The sequence below is a fragment of the Macrotis lagotis genome, chromosome 2 (assembly GCF_037893015.1).
Source record: "Macrotis lagotis isolate mMagLag1 chromosome 2, bilby.v1.9.chrom.fasta, whole genome shotgun sequence".
NCBI classification, from domain to species: domain Eukaryota; kingdom Metazoa; phylum Chordata; class Mammalia; order Peramelemorphia; family Peramelidae; genus Macrotis; species Macrotis lagotis.
The window spans coordinates 298,391,777-298,419,108 of record NC_133659.1 but is presented as its reverse complement, the minus strand read 5'-3'; the positions used below and the strand labels follow the sequence as shown (position 1 = coordinate 298,419,108).

The window sequence follows — 27,332 nt, the reverse complement described above, 5'->3', positions numbered from 1 at the left end:
AGGGACCAACTGAAGGCTTCAGGTCTAATATTTTTTAATTATACTAACATGAGGGTTCTACAGCAACATAACAAATTATTAAAGTCTCATTTAAAAGAAGGAAAAAGGTTTTCTAAAAATATGGGGCTTTGAACATTCAAGAAAATTTAAATTCTGTTTAACTTAAGAGAAAGTAAATCAGGTCAGCTAGGTGAAGCAGTGGATAGAGCACTGGCCCTGGAGTCAGGAGGACCTGAGTTCAAATTTGACCTCAGACACTTAATAATTGCCTAGCTCTGTGACCTTGGGCAAATCACTTAACCCTATTGCCTTAAATAAATAAAAAGAAAAAAAAAGAGAAAGTAAATGGCATTAGAACAATTTTCAATAGTCTGTTCATCTAATCCACCAACCCTAAACATTCTGTCTAAAGAAATATTCCTCAGCAGTTAAATTCTGGATGAATGACATGCTATATGTATTTTTTTTTCTTTAGCCTCTGGGATATAAATCCTTATCTACCAGAGAAACTCCCACAAGTCTGAACAACATTTAATTATTTATTGAAGATCAACAGAGATATTTTTATGAACAGAAACACCATCAAAGGAATATTAGGTTAATGAGCAAGAAATCACTGTCAAGCTTTTAACTCTGAGTAACTGGAAACGACAATAAAATTGCCAAAAGAAATAAAAACTTGCATTCCGGTATGATGGCAAGATATAACTACATCATTGGTAATTGGGAGGCCTCCGTGGGAAGGGGTAAAGAGGAGGTACTTGCAAGGTCTACTTCATGAGGAAAGAAAAGACAAATTACAAGAAACGTCATGAAATACAAATAATTGTAAAATTCAAAAAAAATCAAAAAGAAGAAACACTCCTGTTAAAACTGTAATATGGTTTGGGGGAACATGGAAGAAAATGTTGAAGATAACTCTCCATTCTCATCAAGATATCTCTCTGTCATATTTATTTGCTACTGGGGAAAGAAGAGCACAGATGAGGTCATTCACATCATATTCAATTGGTTTGTTTAACTGTTGAGAGTAATCCCAGGAGTTAGAAGGAAAAGCAATGTAACAGTGAATTTTCAGTGGCTTAGAGATTCTAGAATTTTCATCCTTTTACTCTTTCATGGAAAATCATAGATATAATCAATTTTGATTAACTTTGAATGAAAGAAAAGGGGAAAGAAAGGCAAGGGAAGTCAAGGTAAAGGAAAATAAAAAAAATAAACTGCTAATATGAAACAAATGCTGCTTCATCCTACCCAAATTCTCAACATTTAATGCAGCCTATAAATTTAATCCAGATATTTTTAACCTTTTATTGTGTTACATGAATCTATTTGATGGCCTAGTGAAATTTGTGGAACCCACATCAAAATGAAGCTTTTGAATGGTAAATTGGTAAATTTGGCAAAATGGTAAATTTTAATGGTAAATTGCAATTAGATATTGGTGAAAATAAAGATGCATTTTTTTTCCCATTCAAGGTCACCAACCTTCAAAACGTATCCACACACCTGTGAATCTCAGGTTAAGAAACCCTAGTCAAGACAGAGCTACCATAGCAAATCTATCAATCAATTAATCACAAAGTACTTGTTAATTATATATTATATGCCAACTACTATGAGAAGCATTAATGATGTGTTTACAGAAGTGAGGCAAGGCAACTCCTTTCCTCAAGGAGCTTGCATTCTATGAGGAAATATAATTTATTCACAGATATATACATTTAGGATCAGGGAGAGAAATTTACCAACTAGAGGATAAGGAAAGAAGGTGAAGAAGGCGGTTCTAGAGGTGAGTATTAACAGAAACTAAAGGTTACAAGAGTTAGACGTGAAGGACAGAATTCCAGGTTTGTAAGAAAACCCATGCAATGGCAAGGAGGCAAGACATGGAATGGAAGGAATGGCCAACAGCAAATGGTTGGAGCAAGAGTTGTGATAATGAAAAGTGAACCTAAAAAGGGAGGAACAGGACTAAATGTTGATTGATTTTAAAAGATTCCATTTTATCACAAAGGCATGGGGGGGGGGTATTAATTCAAGAGAGTCGAGGAGATGGAATCAATATGACCTGGAAACTGACTAAATTTGGGAACTCAAAGATGGATCCTGGTGTGCAAAGTAGATTAATTTTCTAAAATTTCTAGAATTTAGAAGGAAAGGGATCAATTTAGGAAGAGAGGCTGTTTTTAGGGAGTATGAAAATGATTTCTGTTTTAGCCTTTTGTTGTTGTTGTTGCTGTTGACTTTTTTTAAATCCGGAAAAAGTAAATTGGCATCGAATCCCCAAAACATTAGTCTGTTCAGTTAACAGATAATCAGCAGAAAACTATAGACCATAAAATTCTTTCTGGGAACTTGGTGTGAAGTTATGCTCATAACTGTATAAAATTAGAAAAGGGTTATCATTAAGACTAGCACCATAGGGACATGGATTTGGAGCTGGAAGCTAGGAACTAAGAGGTCACCAATTCAACTTCTTGATTTTATGGAGGAAAAAACTGAGATCCAGAAAGGATTAAGTAGCTGGCCCAAAGTCACAGACCTAGCAAATGGCAAAGCTAGTGTTTAAGCTACAATTCTCTGGCTCCAAATCCAGATCTCAAACCTGGGAGTTACAGGGCCCAAGGCAAATCACATCTGTTCCTTCCATCTCACAATATTTGTATACAGGTGAAATCTGGTTAAAAAGGGACATCAAAGACCTTTTTAATGAGGAAAAGAAGTCACAAAGTCAGCCTGAAGGGTTGTGGAAGAAGTGAAGAAAGCAGCTTCACACCTTGACTTGGGTAATTTAGGGCAAGACCCATTACACACAGAGGAGCCTGAGGTCTTTTCTAGCACCAGGCTGGAGAGGTGGGCTCCTTCTCTGGCTCTAGGAGGGGTTAAATCTGAAACTGTTCTAGTTTTAGAGCCAATATGGCCAAGGTACCTAATCTCCTTTCCAAGAATTCTCTTCTTCCATCATATCTATCTATCTATCTATCTTATCTATCTATCTATCTATATTATATAGCTATAAATGTGCATATGCACAGAGTACCAAGAAATACATGTATTTACACAAATAAATCTGTATATAAATATATAAATCAATCTACATATATAAATCTACATACACATGCATGCACATATGTATGCATGCAAGTAGGTGCCCTTTGGCAAATTAATGGGTGGACACTGATGAGAACAGAACAGGAATAGGCTGTAATCTTCACGAATGCAAAATGGTGACGAGACCCCAGATGCCCTTGAGTATTCAGGTGTCTTGGTCTACTTTATTGATTTTTTTGTGACAGTTATGCTACACTACATTCACTGGAAATGGCATTGGATTTAAAAAGCACATGGGGTTAAAATGGGAAACTCCAAGTCTGATTCTGGATTCTGTTTTTCACTGTTATGTGACCTTCAGTAAATTACTTCTCCTTTCTTTAGTTTATTCATCTGGAAAAGGCTTAGTTTCGATTACACTGGAGGTCCTTAATGCACATATGAACTAGGATAGGAAAAAAATGTACATATTTATTTTCATTCTTCTCTAAGTAAAAGTTAGCATTTTCTACTATGATGAATATACACAAAAAAACCTAAAAAAAAAAAGGAAGGAAATAAGCATTTATATAACCCCTACTATGTACTAACACTGTACAAATATCCTCTCATCTCATCTTATCCTCACAACTTCAAGATAAATGCTGTTATTATTTCCATTGTACAATAGAGGCAAATGAGGCAAATAGAGGTTAAGTGATTTGTCCAAGGTCACATAACTAGTAAGTATCAGAGGTCAGATTTGAATTCAGATCTTCCTGATTCCAAAACCAGAGATCTGGCCACTGCACCATCAGGCTGGGTCTAAAAGGGTTGGGAGCCTTCATCAGACTGGAAAATGAATTGAAGACACAAACAAGGTAAAGATTCTTCAGAACAGAAGACCTCTTGGCTAACCTCCAGTTCTAAATCCATAGCCTCTTGTAGGTTGGGGCAGGACTTGCTTAACTTATTATAAACAAAATTGCCCATAACACCAAGTATATGGGTATGCTGTAGCTGTTGTCAAGTGTTTTCAATCATGTCCAACTCTCTACAACTGCACTTCGGGATTTTCTTGGCAAAGATATGGGGTGATTTGCCATTTACTTCTCCAGCTCATTGTATAGAAGAGAAACTGAGCCAAACAGGGTTAAGTGACTTACCCAGTGTCCCACAGGGAAATTGAGTCTTCGCAGTTTAAGTCCAGTGCTCTATCTACTACAACATGTTACTGCCTTTTGTAATGCTCTTACATGGTAAGAAAAGGAAAGTGATAGTTAATTAACTAAATTAATTAACTAAGTTGACGGAGAAGTTTATTTTTCTACTTGGCTATAGTGGACAAGTATATGTATATAGTAGTAAAAAAGTTAAATCCTACAAACTTGCGTATCTGTCCTTATTACACACACACACACACACACACACACACACACACACACACACACACACACACACACACACACACACACACATAGACACACACACACACACACACACACACACACACACACACACATATATATGGAGGGCTAAAATCATCACAAAGAAAATAATTCATCCAAAACACACATACAAACAGACATAAATACACACACACACACACACATACACACACATAAAATTACTATTTTACCATTTAGTATGTAATTCTCCATTACTTGGTATATTAAGCTTCAGAGGTTGAGAGGTTTATTTTTCCCTTAGAGATTTCAAATGTAAGTCACAGTTTGACTTGTAATGATGCATTTTATTAAGGATATAATAATAAATTACTCAAGGATACCTAAATCCTAATGTTCTTCACATCCACACAGAAAATTGATTTAAGCTCTCGTCGTCATATTAAAGTAGCTTCTTTCACTGAAATGTCAGGGCATCACAGATTAAGGGTTATCTAGTTTAACCCTTTCATCTAACAGATAAGGAAACTGAGGTCCAAGAAGCTTAAGCAACTTGCTTAAGGTCTCATGGGCTGAAGTACCATTGGCATAATTGGAATCCAAGTTATCTAACTCTGGAGACTTCCCACTAGAGAACACTGCATCTTAATAATGGAATTAAAACATAAATTGCATGACCTTGCTTGCCCTTATTTGGAAAGTTAGAAGTTAAGAAATATTGAGGGCAAAGAGCATCTGATAGGGAAGAATTAGAATGAAGTCCTCTCATGCTAATATGTTCAGAATCCTGATTATTAAAAATTATGTTCATAATATTTATTTAGTAATGATACATAAATAAAATTTATGTAAATTATAAACTCTTCAAGGACAGGACCTATCATTGCTATTTATTTTGTATTTCTTCCAACAGCTCCTATTAGTAATTTGCATATAGTGTACACACCATACAGCAAATGTTGAATGCCTTAAGATATGAAATTAAGCTTTAAATTAATAGCATTAAAAACTTTAATGGTTGGATTTTACAAGCGTGACAGAACATTTCTAGGGAATTAAAAACCAATCTTGGATCATCCACTCCAACAAGCCCTTCTTTCTTCACCCCTGCTCCTGGGCTATATAAAAAGGTAGGGGAGGTAAAATACTGTGGGACTTGATCCTCAGCTGATCTAAGTTGCCCAACTCCTACATAATCCTTGCTGCAATTCATTAGTCTCTCTTTATTAAATTGTAATTGCATCCCTAGCATACCCACACATCCACAATGGCTTCTTGCACCCTTAAGCTCCAATTCTCTCCTCATTACCTCAATCTCAGCAGATAGTCCTGTTTCCTACCATGCAAAGAACTGAATATGTGCTTATTTAGGTACCGACCCTACCTACCCCTCAAAACTGAATTATTTGTACAACTATATTCATAATGTCCATCTCTCCTCTCTGCATTCAGACTAGATTCACCTGGTAGGGTCCTTTAACCCTGAACAACATTCCTAATTTCTTATGGCCTCTCCCTCTTCCTAGGTACCTTCTATTTCACCTTGAAAATGGCTTCAATGTCCCCCCCTTTAAAAATAAGTCTTTGGAAAAATCCTACCATGCCCTTCTCTAGACTTCTTTGAATGACAACACTCAAAATCTGTAGTCTATGACTGCTGCTCAAATCTCATTCACTCTTATATTTTAGCATTAACATACATATAACCTCTCCAGGTCCTATCACTATCTCTTCTAAAATGGTTTTCTTCAAGATTAGCAATAGTATGCTTCTTGTATTCTTTGTCATCTTGATTAAACTAAAGAATTACTACCAATTTACTCCTTCAAAAGCCCCTATATTCAGTTACATAGCACTCTATGTCCTTGGACAGCTAGATTAACAGCATGGTAGGCCTGGATTCTCATCTTGCTGAATTCAAATGAAGGCTCAGATACGTACTATTTGTGGATCCTAGACAAGTCATTTAATCCTGTTTGCCTCAGTTTCCTCATCTGTAAAAATAAGTTGGAGAAGGTAATGACAGACCATCCCAGTATCTTTGCTAAGAAAATCCTAAATAAAGTCATGAAGAGTCAGATGCAAATGAAATGTCTGAACTACAATGACTATATTCATAATTCTGTTACTTTTGTCCTACCTTGGTCACATTCTTAATCTCCTTTGCAAGGTTCACAAAATAAGAATTCAAAAGGAATGAGAACTGTTAAAAGGAAAATTCTAACAATATAATCAGCAAATGACTCCAAAGAGAAATCAAAAGAGATATGTAACAAGAACAATGTGGTTATACAAGGAGCTCTCTGATTAGTGAAACTAGGGACTCATGACTAAAACAAAATCAAAAAGAGTGGGACAGAACTTTGAGAACAGTATCTGGAAGGTTAAAGCTCACAATAACTATGGTAATCAAAATATATATAAGGCAATTAACAAAATTTTTCTTTTTCATTATGTTCAGAAAAAAGAGGGGTAAGCCCATTCTTACCTATATGATCCCTCTGATTTTTCCCTATAAAGACTTCACTAAATAATGTGTTTCTCTCTATCCCTCTTAGACTAATCAGTAACTGCTATATAGCTGAAAATGTGTTTGCTGGGCTGATTTTGTCTCACCTATTAAAAAGTAAACCTCTCTGGGGCGGCTAGATGGTGCAATGGATAGAGCACCGGCCCTGGAGTCAGGAGTACCTGAGTTCAAATTTGACTTCAGACACTTAATAATTACCTAGCTGTGTGGCCTTGGGCAAGCCACTTAACCCCATTTGCCTTACAAAAAGCCTAAAAGTAAACTTCTCAAAGGAAATACACTTTTTACTTTTCTGTATCTCCTAGAGTTTCTAAAAAAAGAATAAAACATACAGTGAGTGTTTAATAAATATTTACTTATTACTGATGAAATGTTCCACAAAATTGGAGGGAAAATAATCAACCCAACAGTCTAACAGAAAAAATAATCAGCTAAAGCTTTACCATATGCTATGAAATTTGAAAATCAGAAATAGTTATTTCATTTGACAGAAAAGTTTCTGCCAATACTTGAAATATTTTAAATTTGATACACACCAATTTCTTTTTCTTCATGAAATTTTCCTGTAGAGTTGTTGGACAGCCAGTCTCCAAAGGCTACTTTAGTATTCTCCAAAAAAAATCAGAAACAAGTAAAATAGATATGTTCACTTTCTTTCTTTTTCTCTATTCAGTGACCAACATTTATTGAGCATTGATGCTGAGCAATGGAGAAGATACAAAATTTAGGTGAAAACTGGCAAGGTGGAAAGCTGACCTCATTGAAATCAGAGAAGCACAGTTCACATCTCACCTCTACCATTTAACTATGTGATCCTGGATATGTTATTTCATTTAAAGAAACACTTTTCCTGTCTCTAAAAATGAAGAAATAGGACTAGATAATTTTCTATCTATAATCTTAAGACTATGAATTATACCATAATATTACATATGATAAAGGCATTGGAAGGTATCTTGTGAGTTCTGAAGCATACCTGCTTATTACCATCTAGGCCAGGGGAAAAGCCAATAATGGTGACATAAATGTCTTAAAAATAATAAAACTTAATACTGGGGAAAGAATTGAAGATACTCAAAATCTTCTGGAGTTTATTCACTGAGCACAAAACAATGTAGGACATCCAATGGAAGCAAGATAGGAAAAATACTCTACTTACAAAGATTAGTTATTTTTTGGGGGGGGTTTGCAAGGCAATGGGGTTAAGTGGCTTGCCCAAGGCCACACAGTTAGGTAATTATTAAGTGTCGGAGGCCAGATTTGAACTCAGGTACTCCTGACTCCAGGGCCGATGCTCTATCCACTGTGCCACCTAGCCACCCCTAAAGATTAGTTATTTTAAAAAGAAACAAGATGGTGGTGCTTTCAAAACAGAAGTTCAAACATAAAAAAATGCAAGCAAAAAATATTGTCAAAGATATATATATACATTTATAGTAGCCTAGTTTTATGTGCTACACACTTTCACCACACTCATCCTGAAAACTTTCTGAAAGGGCTGGAAGATGACACCAACCCAAAATTTGGCGGAGAACAAGAATGATTGATGGGTTTCAAGCCAATGTGAATAGAATCAATACCAACAGTTTTGCAGACAGTGATACAAAAAAAATAAGTTGAGAATAAAATTGTTTGGGCTTGGCTTAAGGAAAGACCAAAGGTTTAAATTTACTTATTTATCCAACCCACTTTACCAACCAACTTCTCCTTGGCTTACACAGTCTTAACTGCCTCTGAAAGATTCATTTCCCACAAAGTACCCAAGAATTTTACATGTTATGAAAAAGTCTTTCTATCATAGGATCAAAAAAGCAGTCATCAATAGCTAATGAATTAAGTATACTGTAGTTCAATGGAAACCTTATTGGGTTTGAAGTCACTGGACTTGCCTTTGTTGCTTACTACTTGGGCAATTGGGGACATTTCACTTATATTTTCTAGATCTCATATCTGTACATATACAGATCCATATCTGTAAAATAAGCAAATGAGACAAAATCAATCAATCAATAAGCACTGATTAAGCAGGCACTGAGTACTGAGGATACCTAAGGAACAAAAGAGTCTGTGCCTTTAATAATTTTATATTTTAGTAATTTTATTATTTATGCACAGAATATAAAGGTAAATGGAGGGAGATGGGGGTCTCCCCTGTGAAATGAAAATTGGGAAGGTTCTGAAAAGGTTAACCCACAGAATTAGCCCATGGAGCATATTCAGAATTCCTGTGGAAATTTCAACACTAAATAGAATGTTACTTTGGGATGACTGTGAAACCTAGGAGTTGGCTTGGTGTTTCCCATTTTCTTTCCATTCAGGACAGCAATAAAAAGGCAGGGCTCCATCTCAGCTATAAAGATGAAACAGATTCTATTTCCTCCTTTCCCCTTATCTCTCCAGAATATGTGGCTAATAATTTTCCCTCTATGCAATTTCCATGTAGGATGAGAGAATGGTCACTCTTTCCCTAGCATTTATGTTGACTGGGCAACCCAGGAATCTTGGGCTACAACTACATTTCCTTTTCTCAATAAAGGTGATTGAAGAGCCGACTCAAAATGGATTTGCCCAGTCTCAGAGAAAACCTTGTGAATTTGGTAGGTAAAGGGTTCCTAGAGTCCTCAGATGGAATTCAATGACAGCAGGATAAGTGATCTACAATAGAACCTAATCTAGACTGTATTTTTCAGTACCTTACTACTCCTTCTTCTGGGCAGATGCTACACAAGAGGCAATATGAGCTATAGGTGATTTTCTCCAGGTCTCTGAGATGGCAGTATACAGATTTTAAGTTCAAGAACAGAAAACTGAATGCTTTCTTGAAGCCAGGTTCCCTCCAAATAGAACTTGACATGCATTGTAGGTCAAGGCACTAACGCATTGTTGGTAGAGTTGTGAACTGATTCAATCATTCTAGAGAGCAATTTGAACTATGCCCAAAAGGCAGTAAGACGGGGCATACCCTTTGATTCAGCAATACCACTACAAGTTTGTATCCCAAAGAGAGCATGAAAAAGGAGCAAAGATTCACATGTACAAAAGTATTTATCAGCTCTTTTTTTCGTAATGACAAAGAACTGGAAATCAAGGGGATGTCCATCAATTGAGAAATGGCTAGACAAATTGTAGTATATGAATGCAACTGAGTACCAGAGTTCTATAAGAAACTTCAGAGAAGACTTCAGAAAAGCCTGGAAAGACTTGTTGCGAAGTGAGTAAATTGAGCAGAACAAGAATACTGTACACACAATAACAACATTGTGTGATGATCAACTCTGAAAGATTTAGTTTTTCTCCACAGTTCAGTTATCAAGGACAATTTAAAAAAAAACTTGTGATGGAAAATGCCATCCACAATTAGAGAAAAATCTGTGAAATCAAAATATAAACCAAAGCACAGTATTTTCACTTTTTAAAACCTACTTTCTGTTTCCCTTTTGTTCTGATTGTTATTTCATAACATGACTAATAAGGAAATATGTTAAACATGATTGTATGTCCATAACCTATATCAGATTACTTGCTTTCATTGGGATGGGAGAGAGTAAAGAAGGAAACAGAAAAATGTGGAACTCAAAAGCTTATAAAAAAATCTTGACCTCCATCTTTGGATGTAATTGGAATAATAATAAAATAACATTCATTGTAGGTCCAGGGTGAGATGAGATCCTTAGTGGAGAAAGAGAAAGAAAGTCCACTTGAACCCAGAAGTAGTTACCTATTATTACATGTACAAAATAATTAGAAAGTGGTTTTAGGAAGGAGGGTATCTGGGATGATCAAGGTGGTTCTTGAGCTAAATCTTTAAAAAAAACTCAGAAATCCCAAGAGGGAAAAAATGGAGGCATATGCAGATGGAGCATCATGGGGGAGAAGCAAGACATAGACCAGCCAGTCTATACTGAAAAGTATTTGAAGAGAAATGTTTAAAAATTAGGAAGGGAGCAAGTCCTGAAGAATTTAAAATTTCAAGGAAGAGAGTGTCTACTTGAGCTCTAAGTGATAATTGGGAGCCAATGGAGTTTCCTGCTTTGGGAGATAGGATGATTAGGATCTGTCTTAAACATTTAAGATCCCTTTAAATTCTAAATCAATCATTTTGTGCTAACACTTTTTTCCCTCCAAAATGCTATCCAAAAACAAACAAAAATACACACATGCAAACAAAAATAAATGATTAATATTAGATTTACTTTTTTTTCCTATCTCCTCATTTTTTTTGCAAGGCAATGGGGTTCTATTCATTTTTAAAATAGAAGATGAGTCACATTCTAGACTTACAATTTTAAATCTCAAATTTTTCCAGCTAAAATCATCCCGAGGGCATAAGCTACAATTACTAGACTTATATATAAATAGTTTCTAAATATGTGACCATAAGGAATCAGGATCTCCAATTTAAAAGTTTACTTTCTTTACACTAGAGTGATTTTTATCATTCCAGGACAGGGAAAAAAGTAGGTAAGCATTCAGGCCCCATCCAAACCAGAGCTTGTGCATCATTTAAAAGATTAAATATTGTAGCCATATGTAGCTAAAAAAAGAAAAAGAAAAAATTATTTCTCTCATTTCTATACATTGTCTCCTAATCTTGTGACACTGTACTCATCACCTTATTGAAGTGAATCAAATACACTAGAATAAAAACCTGGCAGAGGTCATTCTACTCCCAAGAAGTTAATTTAAGAGCTACTGAAGCATATCACATCACACTTTCCTGAGTGAGTGATATTTTCATGAAATTTTCCAAAAGACATGTCTCAATTTTTTTTAACAAGGCAGTGTCTCTGAAAGCTTTCTGCCAGTGCCTTTATGTCAGACATTCTACATACTGACTCAAAATTCTTTTATAGTGTGTGAAATCCCCTTTAGGGATGGAGCAAAGTACAGAAGGAGTCTGAAGTTACCAAAATTTAAATCCCACCTATGAGGCTACAAATTATCATGTGCAAGTCACCTAGCCTCTGAATCACTGATATTCTCATCTGTAAAATGGGGGAAATTAAATACCAGTAAAAATTACCTTATAGGATTGTAAAAATCAAAGACTACCTGTGTGAAGGTTTTCATTAGATGCTATAGAAATAAATGCCAGCACTTTCATTTTATTCATGTGTGCAAATACACATATTACATATATATATATATACACATAGATGTGTATGTCTACACATACCTGTACTCACATGTGTTTATTTTAAACATATGTGAACACATCATTTGCATACACACACCTCTGTATCTACATACATATTATTTCTGTTAAAAAGCATAACCAGCACCATTTTAACAATGGGATGAGGAAGAGGAATTATATTTTCTGTATTCAGGTACAAACAAAAGATATTTGGGAAATTCATTAATTACGCTAATTCTTTGTTTTCAGGTAAGCGGAATTTTCTTTGCCACTCTATTTGTAAAACTCACCTTGACAATGGGAGATAACATAGTGGATTCAATCAAAAGCAAACTTCAAATTCATAAGACCTATTAATTTCCTGTCTTTTACACATACTGTTTTGTACCCAAGACAGCTCTCTTAGATTTTAAGTTGCCGAGTAAACATTTATTTGCTTTTATAGAAGATAGAAAACTCTTAGAAAGAGTAGAAAACTCTTTGGAAAACTCTTCAAGTACTGAATTTCCAAATAAAGTGCAAGATAGATACATGTAAGATTTATGTAAATATTTCAAATATACTATAAATATTGTATCCCTCAAATATAATGTAAGAATATATAATGCATATATTCCAAACATAATATATGTATATATATATATAGTAACATATGCTCCAAAATATTAAAATATTATATATAAAACATGCATTCCAAGAACATTATAAGATATATGCATATAAATGCAATTATAGTACATAAAATATACAAATATATTGCAATTGTTATTCAATGTAACATAAAATTATTTATAATATAAATGTCTATATAAGATAGATATTATAAAGACAAAGATATGATACACACATACATCTCAAATGGTGTTTGGGAAAAAAATATTTGAAGGATTCATGACTGAGTTACACAATTCAAAGATAACTTCCAAAAATCACAAGAGAATGAATTTTTCTTACATCAACCCTTCCCTTTAATCTTTAAAGTTTCCCTGGCATATTTATAAAGCCCTATTCCTCCAGCATAGATATATTATTGAAACGTCATTTTGATGTGACAACCTGGGAAGGGGGGTTGGAAAGATGAAGTTTCTGCTCCAATCCCTATAGTGTTTCTTATAACCTCACAGGAAACTGAATCTGTTTGTTCAAGATAGGCCAAAGGCAGGAATGGATGGGCTCTCCCTTTGAGCTGACAAACATGTTTTGGACTCCTCTCATCTAAGAAAAACATTTTCCTGAATTCTATCATCTCTCACCACTCTCTACTTCTCTCTTCCCTCCCTTATCAAACTTCTAGGGGGAAAAAATGCAAAAATGGCTGTTTCTACTTGTTCACTACTCACATATTCTTTTATTCCTTAAAATCTAGCAAAGTTCCTATGTCTCTCTCCAAAATTACTAATCACTTCAGAGACTGTGAACCTGTCATGTTACCTATTTTCAACCTTGGCCTCTGTGACATTACACTCATCTGGTTCTCCTCCTTCTTTGACAAATCCTGCTTCTCCCCCTTACTGGTTTTTATAGGTTCTCTTGGCCTTACATATGGATATAATGTGGTTATCCCTTGAAGTTCCACTTTTGGCCTTCTTTTCATCTGTCCCTATACTCTGATGGTGATTTTGTCGAGGCTGCTGGCTTCAGTGATTACTTTCCATTTCTACATATTTATCATCTTCCTTGTATTTTAAGCTTATTTTTTCCATGATTCATTAAATATATTCACAGTAATATCCTGCTAGCCCCTCAAATTCAACATGTCCTAAAGCAAGTTCATCATCTGATTTCCAAGAAAACCTACCATTTCCCATATAACTCTTGTTTCTCCTGAAGGTACCGCCATTCTCCCTGTCACCCAGATTAATAAACAGAAATCCAGTTTTATTACTGTCAATATCCCACCAATATAGCATTTTAAGATTTGCAAAGTTATTTCCCTGATCATCTGATCATCACAACCCTATGAGGTAGGTGCAACTATTAATCCATTTTTTTGTTGTTTAGTCTTTTTTCTTTCAGTTATTGACGTTTGGGGGGGGGCGGGTCTTGGCAAAGATACCAAAATGATTTGTCATGTCCTTCTACAGCTAATTTTACAGATAAAGAAACTAAGGCAAATAGAATTAAGTGTCTTGCCCCAAGTCACACAGCTAGTAAGGGTCTGAAGCTAGATTTGAACTAACCAAGAAGAGTCTTCCTGACTCTAGGTCTGGCACTCTATCCATTACACCACCAGGCTGTCCCAATTTAACCCAATCACTCATTTTACAAAACAGACAACTGAGACATAGAGAGTTATTTGTCCACAATCATAGAGATAGCCAGTGGTTGAACTGATGTTCACATCAGAACTCCTTCAATTCAGGCCCTAGTCGCTATACATCAAATTTCCTCCTGGTCAATCCCATGAATTTCCAAATCTTATCACTACTATCCTTATGATATCTCATATAATTATCTTTTCTTTCCTATATTTTATCGACTCTGTCTTTATGTCTTTGTCTCTTCTTACCGAGGCTACTACTATATTAATCTTCCAAATGGACTTTCTCCTTCCAAGTCTAGTCTGTCTTTAATTAATCCTTCATCTTATTGCTACCTGATCAAGTTTCCTACTGTAATAATTTCTAAGCATTTCTCAAAAACCATAAGCTCTACAGTATGTACAAAATTAAAAAAGTAATTACTAATCTTCACATTAAAACTATCTGCAACTGGTTCCAACCTAGGCCTTTTGGCCTTAATCACATACTCCTCCTCTTTAAATATATAAGAGCCAACCCAACTCCATTCTCATTTGACCCCCTCTTGTCTCCATGATATTGCCCTCCAGGCCTGAAATGAATCTTTCCATCTCTGACTTTTGAAGTTTCTTTGTTCAGGGTTCAATTAAGATGATGTTTCGTCTATAGATTCTTCACTAATGTCTCCAGATGAAAGTGATTTTCCCTTCCTCAAATTTTTTAAGACATCCTATTTGAATTTCTCCAGCAACTTAGCCCAGTCTTACTTGCTTGATCATTATTTCTGTAAACTTCCCCTCTCCTCCCCCAACGCCCTACACAAACACATATCCAAGAGTGTTATAAATTTCATGACAGTAAAGTGTGCATTATATTTATTTCTGCTTCCCCAAAAACTAGCATAGTACCTTACCCATAATGACCACTTAATAAATGTTTGCTATTATTCCTTCATTGAATCATACCTTTAACATCAACATGTCACTGGAAACATTAGACAAGGGTGTCCCACAGTCTTCATTTATTGCTGGTAATATTTTATGCAATCTTTTCTAATTTAATGACTTTTTTCTAAGAGTTACAGATAATTTTCAGAGGCCTTCTTCCTAGTAACCTGCTGATAAGGAAGAAACTAAATTAACATTAAGGAAAATAAGAGAAAGAAGTAGAAATTGAAAGGAAAAAAGATCTTAAAGAAAAAATAATTTAATTCTAATTAAATTATAATAATTATATATATATATATATATAGCACTTTATATGTGTTAACTCACTGGATTTTCACAACTTTGTGAAAAAGGTGCTATTATCATATCCATTGGGGGGGAGAGCAATTCAATCAGGATAAAGTGACTATGAAATTTCAAGTATCTGAGGTTGGATTTGAACTCAGGTCCTTCTGACTCCAGAGTCAATGCTTTATACACTGCACCACCTAGCTGCCCTATTATATTCAGTTTTAAAGATAAAGAAACTGAGTTAGAAGACCATCAGGTCTCCCCAGAATAAGTTCATCATATAGAGATAGTTTCAGCATCTCCTCAGTACCCTCAGAAACCTCTCCCTTCTGATTGGACGGTTGAGCATTAAACTCCTCCTAGAAGCTCTCTTAATGGAGGATTCATGATTTTCAAAGTAACTCTTCATTTCCCATCATGTTCCCAAACCAGGTACCTTCTGGAATACTCACCACCTCCATTTTCCTTCCCTATGTTATATTCCCCCCACTGGATTGAAAGTTCATTGGAAGCAGGAACTGACTTTTCTTTTTCTTTGATTATTATCCAATGAGTCAAGTTACTTCAAGTCTTCCTGACTTCAAATTTAGTCCTGTCTCCATTTAACTACTTGGATTTGAGATCTGGTAGAGTCTACTAGATGGAAAATCTATATTTTTAAGTTTACATTTAATAGCTAAAACTTTGTTTATAATCTATTTCCCAGCAATTGTAAATGTTCACAAACTTTCACAAATGTACACCACTTATAGATTCAGAATTTACCCCAATACTTCAAAGGATCTGTAATCTGTGTGAGTACTATTTCCCAACAAAGGTCTCAGCCCCAACCACCAAACCACTTAAAAATCTAGAAGGCATTCTTGATGAAGGGCAGTGGTCAAAAAGAAAACAAAAATCAAATGGTGGCAGAATCAAAGATTTAGAGTCAGAAGACCTCACAGGACATTTTGTTCCACAAATGATTTTCACACATAAAAACAGAAGCCCAGAGGTTGAGAAGTTAAGAGCTGGGACTTGAATCAAGGTCCCTAGTCTCCAAATTCAGTATGTTCCACACTACCTCCTAAGGTGGCCAATTTTCTCAGAATTGAGCTTAGAGGATCTTAACAAAACAGATACCCAATCTAGAGATTGTCTATGTTTAATAGATCCTACAAGTCCTAGAATTCAAACAGTTAAATGGAGATAGTGCTAAATTTGAAACCAGGAAGACCTGAAGTAACTCAACTCATTACTTAATAGTCCTATTCATCTGGGATTAATCTAGGACAGTCTGATAGCCCTTTCCACTTGGGAAGATCTGTCCAAATTCTCAAGACCATGGGTCACCATCCATGTCTCACCAAGGGATCAAACTAGAACATGGGAGGAGAACTTTAAAATCTGGTCTCTTCCATGAAGCTCTGTCTTCCTCTTAGGTTGGTAGAACTGAAAGGTATCTCAGAAACTACTTAGTCTAATCTCTCCTTTTACAGTTGAAGAAACTGAGGCTCAGCAAGGTTAATTGAAGGACTATGGCTCTAGCAACAATTTTATTTCCACTGTAATACATTACCTTAATTCTTTGGAATAGCCTTTCCCTGAGTCACACCTCATAGCATGCTTTGCTTAAACCTCTCTTATATATATTATATTCTGTAATACAGTTATTTATGTCTGTTTAACAACTTCCTATTAGGTTAAAAGCCCTAAGAGAGTAAGGATGGTGTCTTTCCTAAACACAATAATTCCCCCAGTTCATGACTCAGTACTTTGTCACATTAGAGATGTCAGCAAATATTCTGGGAATTGAATATAGACTTTCTCAAAAGATTGTATAATTTGAAGTAACTGCTACTCCCTAGTCAGCAAGATATCATACTCTTCTTTAATAAAAAATGATTAATCCAACATAGATTAATTCAAAGTCTATTCGTTCCAGTTCTCTGCATTTCACATTAGTAAGATTTGATTGTACCAGGTACTTAAAAGTATGGCTAAGTAGTTCAAAATATTTTATAAGTCAAAGGCAGAGGAATTAATGCTTAAATTAAGTCAACAGAGAAAAATCATGCTTCTCCAGTGTTGCTGTTAATAAGTAATCAAAAGCTATCAATCAATTAAAATTGTAACCCATAGAAAACTAAATAGCTATTTCTACCATTTCTATGCTATGTCTTCTGGCATTCAAATGCATGGTTTTCAAAAATATTTATCCCCACACCTTGAGAAGTGAAGAGGTGGATAAGTGACATGAAGAATCCTCAAATCCTTTGTTCACTGTGGATATCTACCTTCAGTATTCCTTTCCTGGACAAATGAGTGAAGACTGGAGAAAGTCACCAAATTGAACAGAATAATTCCCCTACATATTAATGCTATTTCACCTCTAATGGACCTTCACAGCTGCTACACAATCCTCTTATTTACCTCTCAATAATAGATCATTTGCATTCCCCAAGAGTTATTACCTACTTTCTAGCTTTTTTTTTGTAAAACTTCAGCCCCAATCTCAACTCACTTCCACCACCCCAATAAAATAAAAACTGTTCAACATTTGAACATTCAGTTTTCTTTTTCCAGACCTTCAAACTTCTCTGTATCTTTACCCAGTTCCTCTTTTCCTGCTGTCTAAGAGGAAGACAAAATCTCTTCTCTTTTCTAAGACCAACTTGTCCACCAATACCATGGCCTTATGCCACTGCTTTGGCAATTTCCTAGTTTTCACCAATAAGATCTTCCCTCTGTCTTCTTTCTTCCACATCACTGGTCCTTATCTCCTGCCTATATTATTTATGTATATGTTGACATTTAGATTTCTCTTATTCTTATCCTATTACTCATCTCAAGTTACTAGTTGAAATCTTTTCTTCTTTTCTCCTGCCAAAGTGAAGACTTTGGCAATAAAAAAACCTATAATCATTACTTCAAAAGAAGCAAGATGGGAATCAAAAATGAAAAAAGTGAACTACCAATGAGGAAGAAATTAAAGAGATAATTTGGAGTTATTTTGCCCAACTGTATGTCAATAAATTTGATAACCTGAGTAAAATAAATATATATATATTTACAAAAATACAATGCCCAGATTAGCAGAAGAATAAATAAAATACTTAAATAACCCCATTTCAGAAATCATAAACTATGGGGAAAGTCCCACATGTTCCAAAATATTCATAGTAGCTCCTTTTTGTAGTGGCAAAGAATTGGAAATTGAAGGCATGCCCATTAATTGGGGAATGGTTGAACAAGTTATGGTATGGTAATGTTATGAAATACTTTTGTTCTATAAGAAACCATAAAATGGTCAAACTCTAGAGGAGCATGGAATGACTTACAGAATCTGATACCGGCCGAAGGGAGCAGAACCAAGAGAACAATGTACATATTAGCAACCATACTGTGAGATGATTGACCTTAATGGAAGCAGCCTCTCTCTGTAGTTCAGAGAGCTAGGACAACCTTAGGAGACAATGCTATCTATCCCCATTTGGAAAAAATAAAAAACAAAAACAAAAACTCTTCAGAATCTGATTAACAATACGTTAACGTTTCAAAAACATTATCTTATATATTTCTTTCCCTTAATCCTAATTCCTAATACTGAAAATTACTACTCTGTAATCATATTTAACACAAATATATATACAAATATTCACCTGACTCTTCACCACTGAGGGGAGGAGGATGCAAAGGGAGGATGGAAGGAAATTATGTAACTTAAAAAATGCATCTATATACATATGAATGAATGTTGAACATTTTTCATAACATATGTTTGGAAAAATAAAATATCAATTAAAAAAATCTGTAATCATTACTTCAAAAGAAGCTAACATTCTTCTTATCAACTGGGTTTGAAACTGCCCAGCTTCTTTTTTAAATTTCTTTTTAAATATTATTCATACTTGGTTTTTACTTCAGTTTCCAAATTTATTCTTTTCCACTCCCCTCCCAGAAATCTAGAGAGCCAAACACAAAGAATGTGAGAGGAAGGAAAGGAGAGGAAGAAATACAAACAGAAAGAGACAGAAAGACAAAGACAGAGAAGCGACAGAGAAAATGCAAACCGAAGCAACACCACAATCAAATTTTAAAGTCATATATATTGTTGCCCACCTATAGCACCTCATTTCTATAAATACAGGATATGTAGTACTTCATCTTTTCTTCAGGGACATGTTTGATCATTATAGTTATGAAATTTTCCCTCTGAATTATCTTCCTTATCTTCCTTCTAATTTCAATCCTTTTGATTCCATCTCTCACCTCCATTCTTTCTACACTCCCCCTATCACCACCTTAGGTCAGTCTTTACTATTTCTCCATTTACTACTTAACTAGCCTTGTAACCAATCTCCTTCCACACCTCTATTCTCTTCCCCCATCCCAACCTATCCTTCATGCTAATGCTTTAATAGAATGTTCACTTTCCCATGTGGGTCACCAAGTGGGTCACAGGAATAGAGACAAGAGAATCTAAAGATTACACATTGTCAAGTATAGACATAGCTAATTCTAGAGTCTACAGTCAGACGGCTCATGGTGAGCCACAAGGATCATCAGATTCCCCCCTTTACCCACATTTGAACAGGTCAAAAGATCCTTGACTTGAGGAAAATTGTTCCTCTACAAGTACATATACAGGAGAGAAATCTGTTATGAGGCATTAACCAGGCAAGTTAAAGCCTTAGAGAGAAGATTCAGATACGTAGAATTAAAAAAATAGAAATTCTCAAAAGGTTAAGTTAATTGGAATTGCCTAATAAATCAAAAAACATATATTAAGTGCCTACTAGGTATCAAGTGACCTAAAGATACCTAAATAGCAACCACAGAGTACAATAAACCTTTTTTTCCACAGCAACCTGAAGGAAACCGCCTATATTCATCAAAAGAGCTGATTTTAATGTTGACCTTTCTACCCTGATCAGTAATGGGTTGCTTAGCAGAGAAACCTGGGATCAAAGCAACAATAGTGATGCTACTTGAAAGAATCTCTTTACCTAAAAGTCCATTTGTAGTTCTGGTAACTAATTTTTGTAAGCATTAGCTAGCTAACAGATTAATCTTCCCAATACTTCCCAGTTCAAAAGAAAATAACTACTGCCCTTTGCTTATCGAATAAAACTCTAACTCCTTAGCCTTACTAACCAAACTCTGTCTACTCATCTTTGGTTTCTCTCACTTTGCTTTGAAGTAGGCTGAGCTTTCCCATATTTCTGCTGATGCTATTCATTCCATAGTCAATGCCCTCTTTCCCAAGCTCCACCTATAAAAATACTGTTCACCTTTCAAAGCATAGCTCAGATGCCATCAAGTTCTTGAAGCTTTACCTGATACCCTAAATCAGAAGTAATATAGAAATATCCTTTCCCCCATCACCATGTACTTTCCTTTCCCATTCCTGTCTCATCTTTTTATCTCTCCCATTCCTTTTCCTGACATAGTCTACCTGGTGTAGCAAGACTGTCAAGACTCCTCTGTTAAATCAAAGTTTTTAAAGTAAGGAACCGTATCTCATCCATTTGTGTTGCTTAGCTTAGTACCACTGTATATGGCATGAAATAGGATAAGAAATTTGGAGCTAGAAGGAACTTTACATCATCTGGTCCAATACCTTCTTTAGATTGATAAAGAAATAAAAAGCCTGAGGAGTTAAATGTAGTAAAATTCATACATGGAATAAATGCAGACTAGAATTTGAACATATATATTTTTCACATATCAATGATGGACATAAATGTATTTATATGTATATATACTTATTTAGATTTATATGTATATATATAATATATATTTTCCTAATTATATTTAAAATGAGAAAATGCAGAACCAGAATTTTAATATATAATTTTCATGTATTATAGATGGAAATATATGTATGTATATGCAAATGTTTATATTTATATGTTTATAGAAACATAGATATTTTCCTAATTATATATGAAAACCATTTTTAACATTTTTTCACAATTGATATTTTATTTTTCAATTATGTTAAGAAAGTTTTTCAATATTCATCCATATGACTATGCATATTTATAAATTATGTAACTTCTTTTCACCACCGCCCTCCCCTCAGAGGCAACAGTCTGTTGAACATTGCACATATACATTTGTGTTTATCATGTTTAGAGATTAACCATTTTCTGTAGGAGGAGTTAGGTCTAAGGGAAAAGAAAAAAAAACATGAGATAGGAAAGAAAAATGTAAGAGAAATTTTAAAACAGTGAACATAATGTTCATTCAGATTCTGTAGGTTTTTCTTTGTTTTGTTTTGTTTTTCCTCCTCTGAATGTTGATAGCATTGGCATCAACAAGTCCCCCCAGGATTGTCCCAGTTCTCTGAACTACTGAGAGGAGCTTCATCCATCAATGTTAATCAACTCCCAATGTTGTTGTCAATGTGTACAATGTTCTCTTGCTTCTCCCTTTCTTCAACATCAGTTCCTGTAATTCATTTGATGTTTCTCTAGATTCCAACCATTCATGGTTTCTTTTAGAATAATAGTACTCCATAACATTCATATATAGTAACTTGATCAATCATTCCCCAACTGATGGGTATACCATCAATTTTCAACTCTTTGCCATTATAGAAAAAGCTGCTATGAATATTTTGGAATATTTTTTAACACTGAGTTCCAAATTCTCTCTCTTTTCCTCCCTCTCTTTCCTCCTCCCTGAGATGCTAAGCAATCAGATATGAGTTATACATGTGCAATCATGTAAAACATCTCTATATTAGTCATTTTGTAAGAAGATTCAAATAAGAAAAAAGAATGAAAGAAAATGAAAAATGGCAAGCTTCAGCTATATTCAAACAATGCTGGTTCTTTCTCTGGAAGCAGATACTATGCTTCATCATTAGTACTCATACTGTCTTGGATCATTGTATTGTTAGAAATAATTGAGCTATTCACAATTCTTCATTGAACAATATTGCCGTTACTCTGTACAATGTTCTCTTAGTTTGTACACTTCCTTTGCATCAGTTCACATAAATATCTCCAGGACTTATGTTTTTTTAAAATCCAAATTTAAATGGATTTTTTCAACAATGTTACAAGGGCCTACCCTTAAATGTTCAACAAATATTTATTTGTTGAACAAATTAATTAATTCCAGATAAGAAAATTTTAGAGAATTAAAATTTCACGGTTGTATTACACATACATTTATTTTTTAAAAATTAATGTGGAAAAAAATAACCAGAATTACATATTTCTCTCAGAAAGGCTGCCTACAGCTTATCCACTTTCCTAGAAGGGATCTGACTTCTGAACAAAGTACTAAAAACAGTCAGCACAGGCACATGTGAGGCAATCTTATTCTACGTGTCATCCAGTCTCATATGCCCTTTAGTTGTAACTCACTTAAAGGCACACACATAAAGGCAATGATTTCCTTTACAAAAGGACTTACAAACCTTAAAAAAGTTCCTCTAGTGCATTTAAGCATACATCCTAGTCAAATTCATCCCCAGTAAGTACATGGTAAAAACAGTTTGCATATGGTCTACCTTGTGCCAAAGCTGAGAGGGGGGAAAAATTAGTCTTCCCTTTTCTTTCATTCCTGGAAGGCCCTTTGCATCTTACCACTTGGAAGCTAGACAATGAGTAGGAGAAAGTATAATTGGACTAGTCTTTGTTCATATAGGATGCTGGGTAATTTGGTATCATTTCATTTCTTTCCTACTTAACTTGGAATCACCATCAGGGTGTGATATATTTATTTCTCACACTTCTTCCTAAAAAAAGGGTACCAACTGGGGCTAACCCTACTAAACCTGTATTATTCTCAGTCTAGAGAACTTCCAGGTACTTTTAAAGACTGATACTGCCACACACTTGCATTCTTAGAGCAGTGGTCCTTATCATTGTTTATGCATTGTACTTTTTTATTATTCTAATAATATTTTTTCCAATTATATATCAAGAAAATTTTTAACATTCATTTTTACAAGATTTAGAGTTCCAACTTTTGCTCCTTTCCTCCTCTCTTCTAAAAATGGAAGGCAATTTAATATAGTTTATACAAGCACTATCATGTATATTTCATTAGTCTCAGTTATAGAAGAAACAGATTAAAAGGAAAAAATCATAAGTAAGAGTAAAGTAATTACATTCATTGGTCTTTTAGTGGAATGTGGATAGCGTTTTCCTTCATGAGTCCTTTGAACTTGTCTAAGATATTGAGTTGCTGAGAACTGAGGCATCTGTAGTCGATCGTCATACAATGTTGCTGACACTGTGAACATTGTTTAACTGGGTCTTCTCATTTTATTTTGCATCAGTTCATATAAGTCTTTCCAGGTTTTTTCTGAAATCTGCCTTCTAAACTATCTCTTATTGCGCAATAATATTCTATTACATTCAAACATCAGTTTATTTAGCCATTCCTCAAATGAGGGACATCCCTTCAAATTGTAATATTTTGCCATTATGAAATGATCAACTATATTTTTGCATGTATAGGTCCTTTATCTTTTTTATAATCTCTTTGAATTTTTAAAATAAATGCATGTGTAATGCAACCATGAAACATACAAAACAATATGTCTAATATTTCTTTTTCAATCTAATGAAACCTGTTGGTCCTCTGTCAAAATAGTGCTTCTAAGTGCATGAAATAAAATATATAGAATTGCAAAGAATATCAGTTGTATAAAAAAGCAATTTTCCTATTCCAAGTTCATGAATCCCTGAAATCTATGTATCCCAAATTAAGGACTCCATCTTACAGAATTGTACAGAGCCCTGAAAGTTTACGATACTTGTCCATGGTTTTATAGGCAGTATGGATCAGAGAGCAGTCTTAAATTTGATTCTGAAACCAACTCTCATGCTACTTCTCTGGATCAACAAAAAACCAAATAATTTTAGTGCTTCTATAAACACTGATCAATGGTTTTTAGGAGAGATTTTAGACTCTTGTCCCAGTATATAACATATGACTGACATTATTATTAAACTCATCAATAATGGATGAAAAGACAGGTGTCTATACATTCTTGATATAATGGAGAAGATTTCTGGTCATTTTACTGTATGCTAAACTGAATTTAATTATTCAAAGACAAGAAGGTTTGCATTCTTTTTCTACCCATGCTGAGGCCAAATCTGGCAATAGTAATACCTGCCAATATGGGGAAACCATTATAAGCAAGGTGAAACATTCATGCAATTTACCCCAAACACAACAGAAAAACCATTTTTTAATAAAGAAAATCTAAGCTGTGTTCTTAACTATGTGATGGAGCCTGCAGCAAATTGGCCACTTTGTCTCATCATGTCATGGTAGTCCTTGCGAATTTTTGGATGCCTCTCAAGTTACAGATGTTTCCATGTGCAAGAATTCATAATCATTTTAAAATACTGTCAGGTGTAGATTTTATGTGACTTTTTAAAAAATCAGATGCATTTTGACTTAAAAATTCATATTAAAACTATTTAAAGTCACTATGTGAATTGGAAGTTGATAGGGAGATAGGAAAGTGATGAAAAACATGGGAGAAATAACATCCGAGGCTCCAAATACTTAAATTAAGCCATGATTTTATCCACGGAGATGGTCCTTTCAATGATACAGTCCATAACCTATCCTCTGATTCTTTTGTTCTTAGTACTTCAAAAACTGACCAAAGATGGAGATTGCACTATATCACTGTAATAGATAAACCAACAATCCATTATCCTTCAATTTTTTCCCCATGACTCTACTACCTTCTTTTTAACTCACACATACATATACTCACACTTTTCAATTATCTACACATATTTATATGTGTGTTATCATATAGATAAACATATAGAATATATAAAGCTATAATATATATCACCTGGATATAATATATGAAGTAGGTACATATATTATATATCATGTAATTATAATAGCTATTTCACATAGATACATCACATGGGTATTAAATATATATATATATATATATGTATGTATCTTCTATGTATCATAGAAAGAAATATGGATATCCATAGTTATAGACAGAAATAGAAATACTTAAAAATGGAAGACATCCCCTAATTTAACACCCTCATTTAACTGATGAGTTGGCCAAGATCAAGAAAGATCATTACCCAAGTCGCACATTCTTAGATCATGATGCTCATCACCATTCCTCACAATTTTAAAATATAGAAAGAGAAAAAATAAAGCAATAATCATCTAATGAGCAGCCTAACACCTTCGAATCCAGGCTCAAGTCACACAATACTAGAAAATAAACAAGAGTCACAGGTACCTTCTTTCAAAGTCAACATTTCAGAAGATGAACATTCCAGAGCCCCAGGATACCATTGCAAAGGGCTGCCAACCTCCCTCTGGGAATCTGGCTTACTGCAGACTCTGACTACCTTATTCAATGTCTCTGCCCATAATAACATGACAGGCAGTTCCTCTGATAACCAGCACTTAAATTACTTAAGCCTGCAACACTAACATCAGTATTTTTCCATTGTCACCAGGGCCAGTTGGAATGTTGGTAAGCATTCCAAGTATAATTACGTAAAAATAAACTTTTATTTGAATCTCTTTAGATTTAGAACTGATTTGGAGAAGCTGTATATGCATACTGTTACCAGTGAATAATTATATCTTCCACAGCAATTTTTTAGGTACTTTCCATGAATTATTTGATACAAATTGTGATTTCTGTTTCATAGGAGAATGTGAGTATAGGCATATTCTACCTTAGTAAACCTAATAAAAGAAAATGGAAACTTACAAATTAGAAAAATGAGAGGATGATCATTCATAGAACAAAATTATCCTTATTATTTACAAAATGATCCACCATTAGGATTTGAAAAGTATTGGTTTGGAGTTAGAAGACCTGGATATATATTCACAACTCTGCCAATTATTATCTATACAAGTTTTTCAAGTCTTTTAATATCTGAGACTCAGTTTCCTAATAAAGTGAGGGGCTTAGGCTAGGTGTCCTCTAAAATCCCTTCCATTTTAAATAGATACTCCTATAACTCTTCATAAAAATTAAAGTATAACTCAACAAAATTTGTATTACAAATTATAATATCACATTTAAATAGAATATTAAAATCTGTACGGTAATTTCCTTCCAGCAATCCTGTGATTAGAGTGCATGTATTATTATCCCTATTTTAGATATGAGAAAATCAAGATTAAAAGAAGTCAAATGATTTGTCAAGTCTATACAACTTTTAAGTTACCGAAGTCTAGATTCTGACTCTGTTTCCAAGTTTTTTTCATTATATAACAATATAGAATCCAAAGGAAAAGAAGTGAGAGTAGAAGGAAATGAGCCCTAGAAGCAATTCTTCTTACTAACTCATTGACTTTGTCCTCAAGATCCTCATCTGAAAAATTAATCTAGACTAGATGATCTACTTTGGACTTTGTCAACCTGCTCTTTTCATATTTCGAGAAATATATCTATTGCTTCTGGAGTGTTACAAAGTATTGTGCTACAATTTACAAATGGACAAACCACATCACAGTTTCATTAAATAATTTATCCATAAGCAAAGTTATAATTAAGGAGTAAATCTCAATCCTACTTTTTCTATGTTCTTCTATTCACTTTCTGAGGTTTATCTGTATCACACATAATCATAGATGCATTTTTTATGCTTCCAATAAATTGTTTCTTTGATGCCTCATCATGGGGTTCAAGTCATCTTGGTTTCTTCTCAAAATTATTCCAAGCAGACACTATCTGCTTCTACCAAGTGAGAAAGATTTTCATTGCCGGTCTGATGATAGATT

At 34.4% G+C, this 27,332-nt stretch overlaps 1 protein-coding gene across 3 annotated transcripts in view; it reads right to left on the bottom strand.

Annotated features, from left to right (window-relative positions):
- The window catches only part of TMTC2 (transmembrane O-mannosyltransferase targeting cadherins 2), a 525,981-nt gene that overhangs the window by 430,464 nt on the left and 68,185 nt on the right, over nucleotides 1-27,332 (bottom strand). The window lies entirely within an intron of this gene.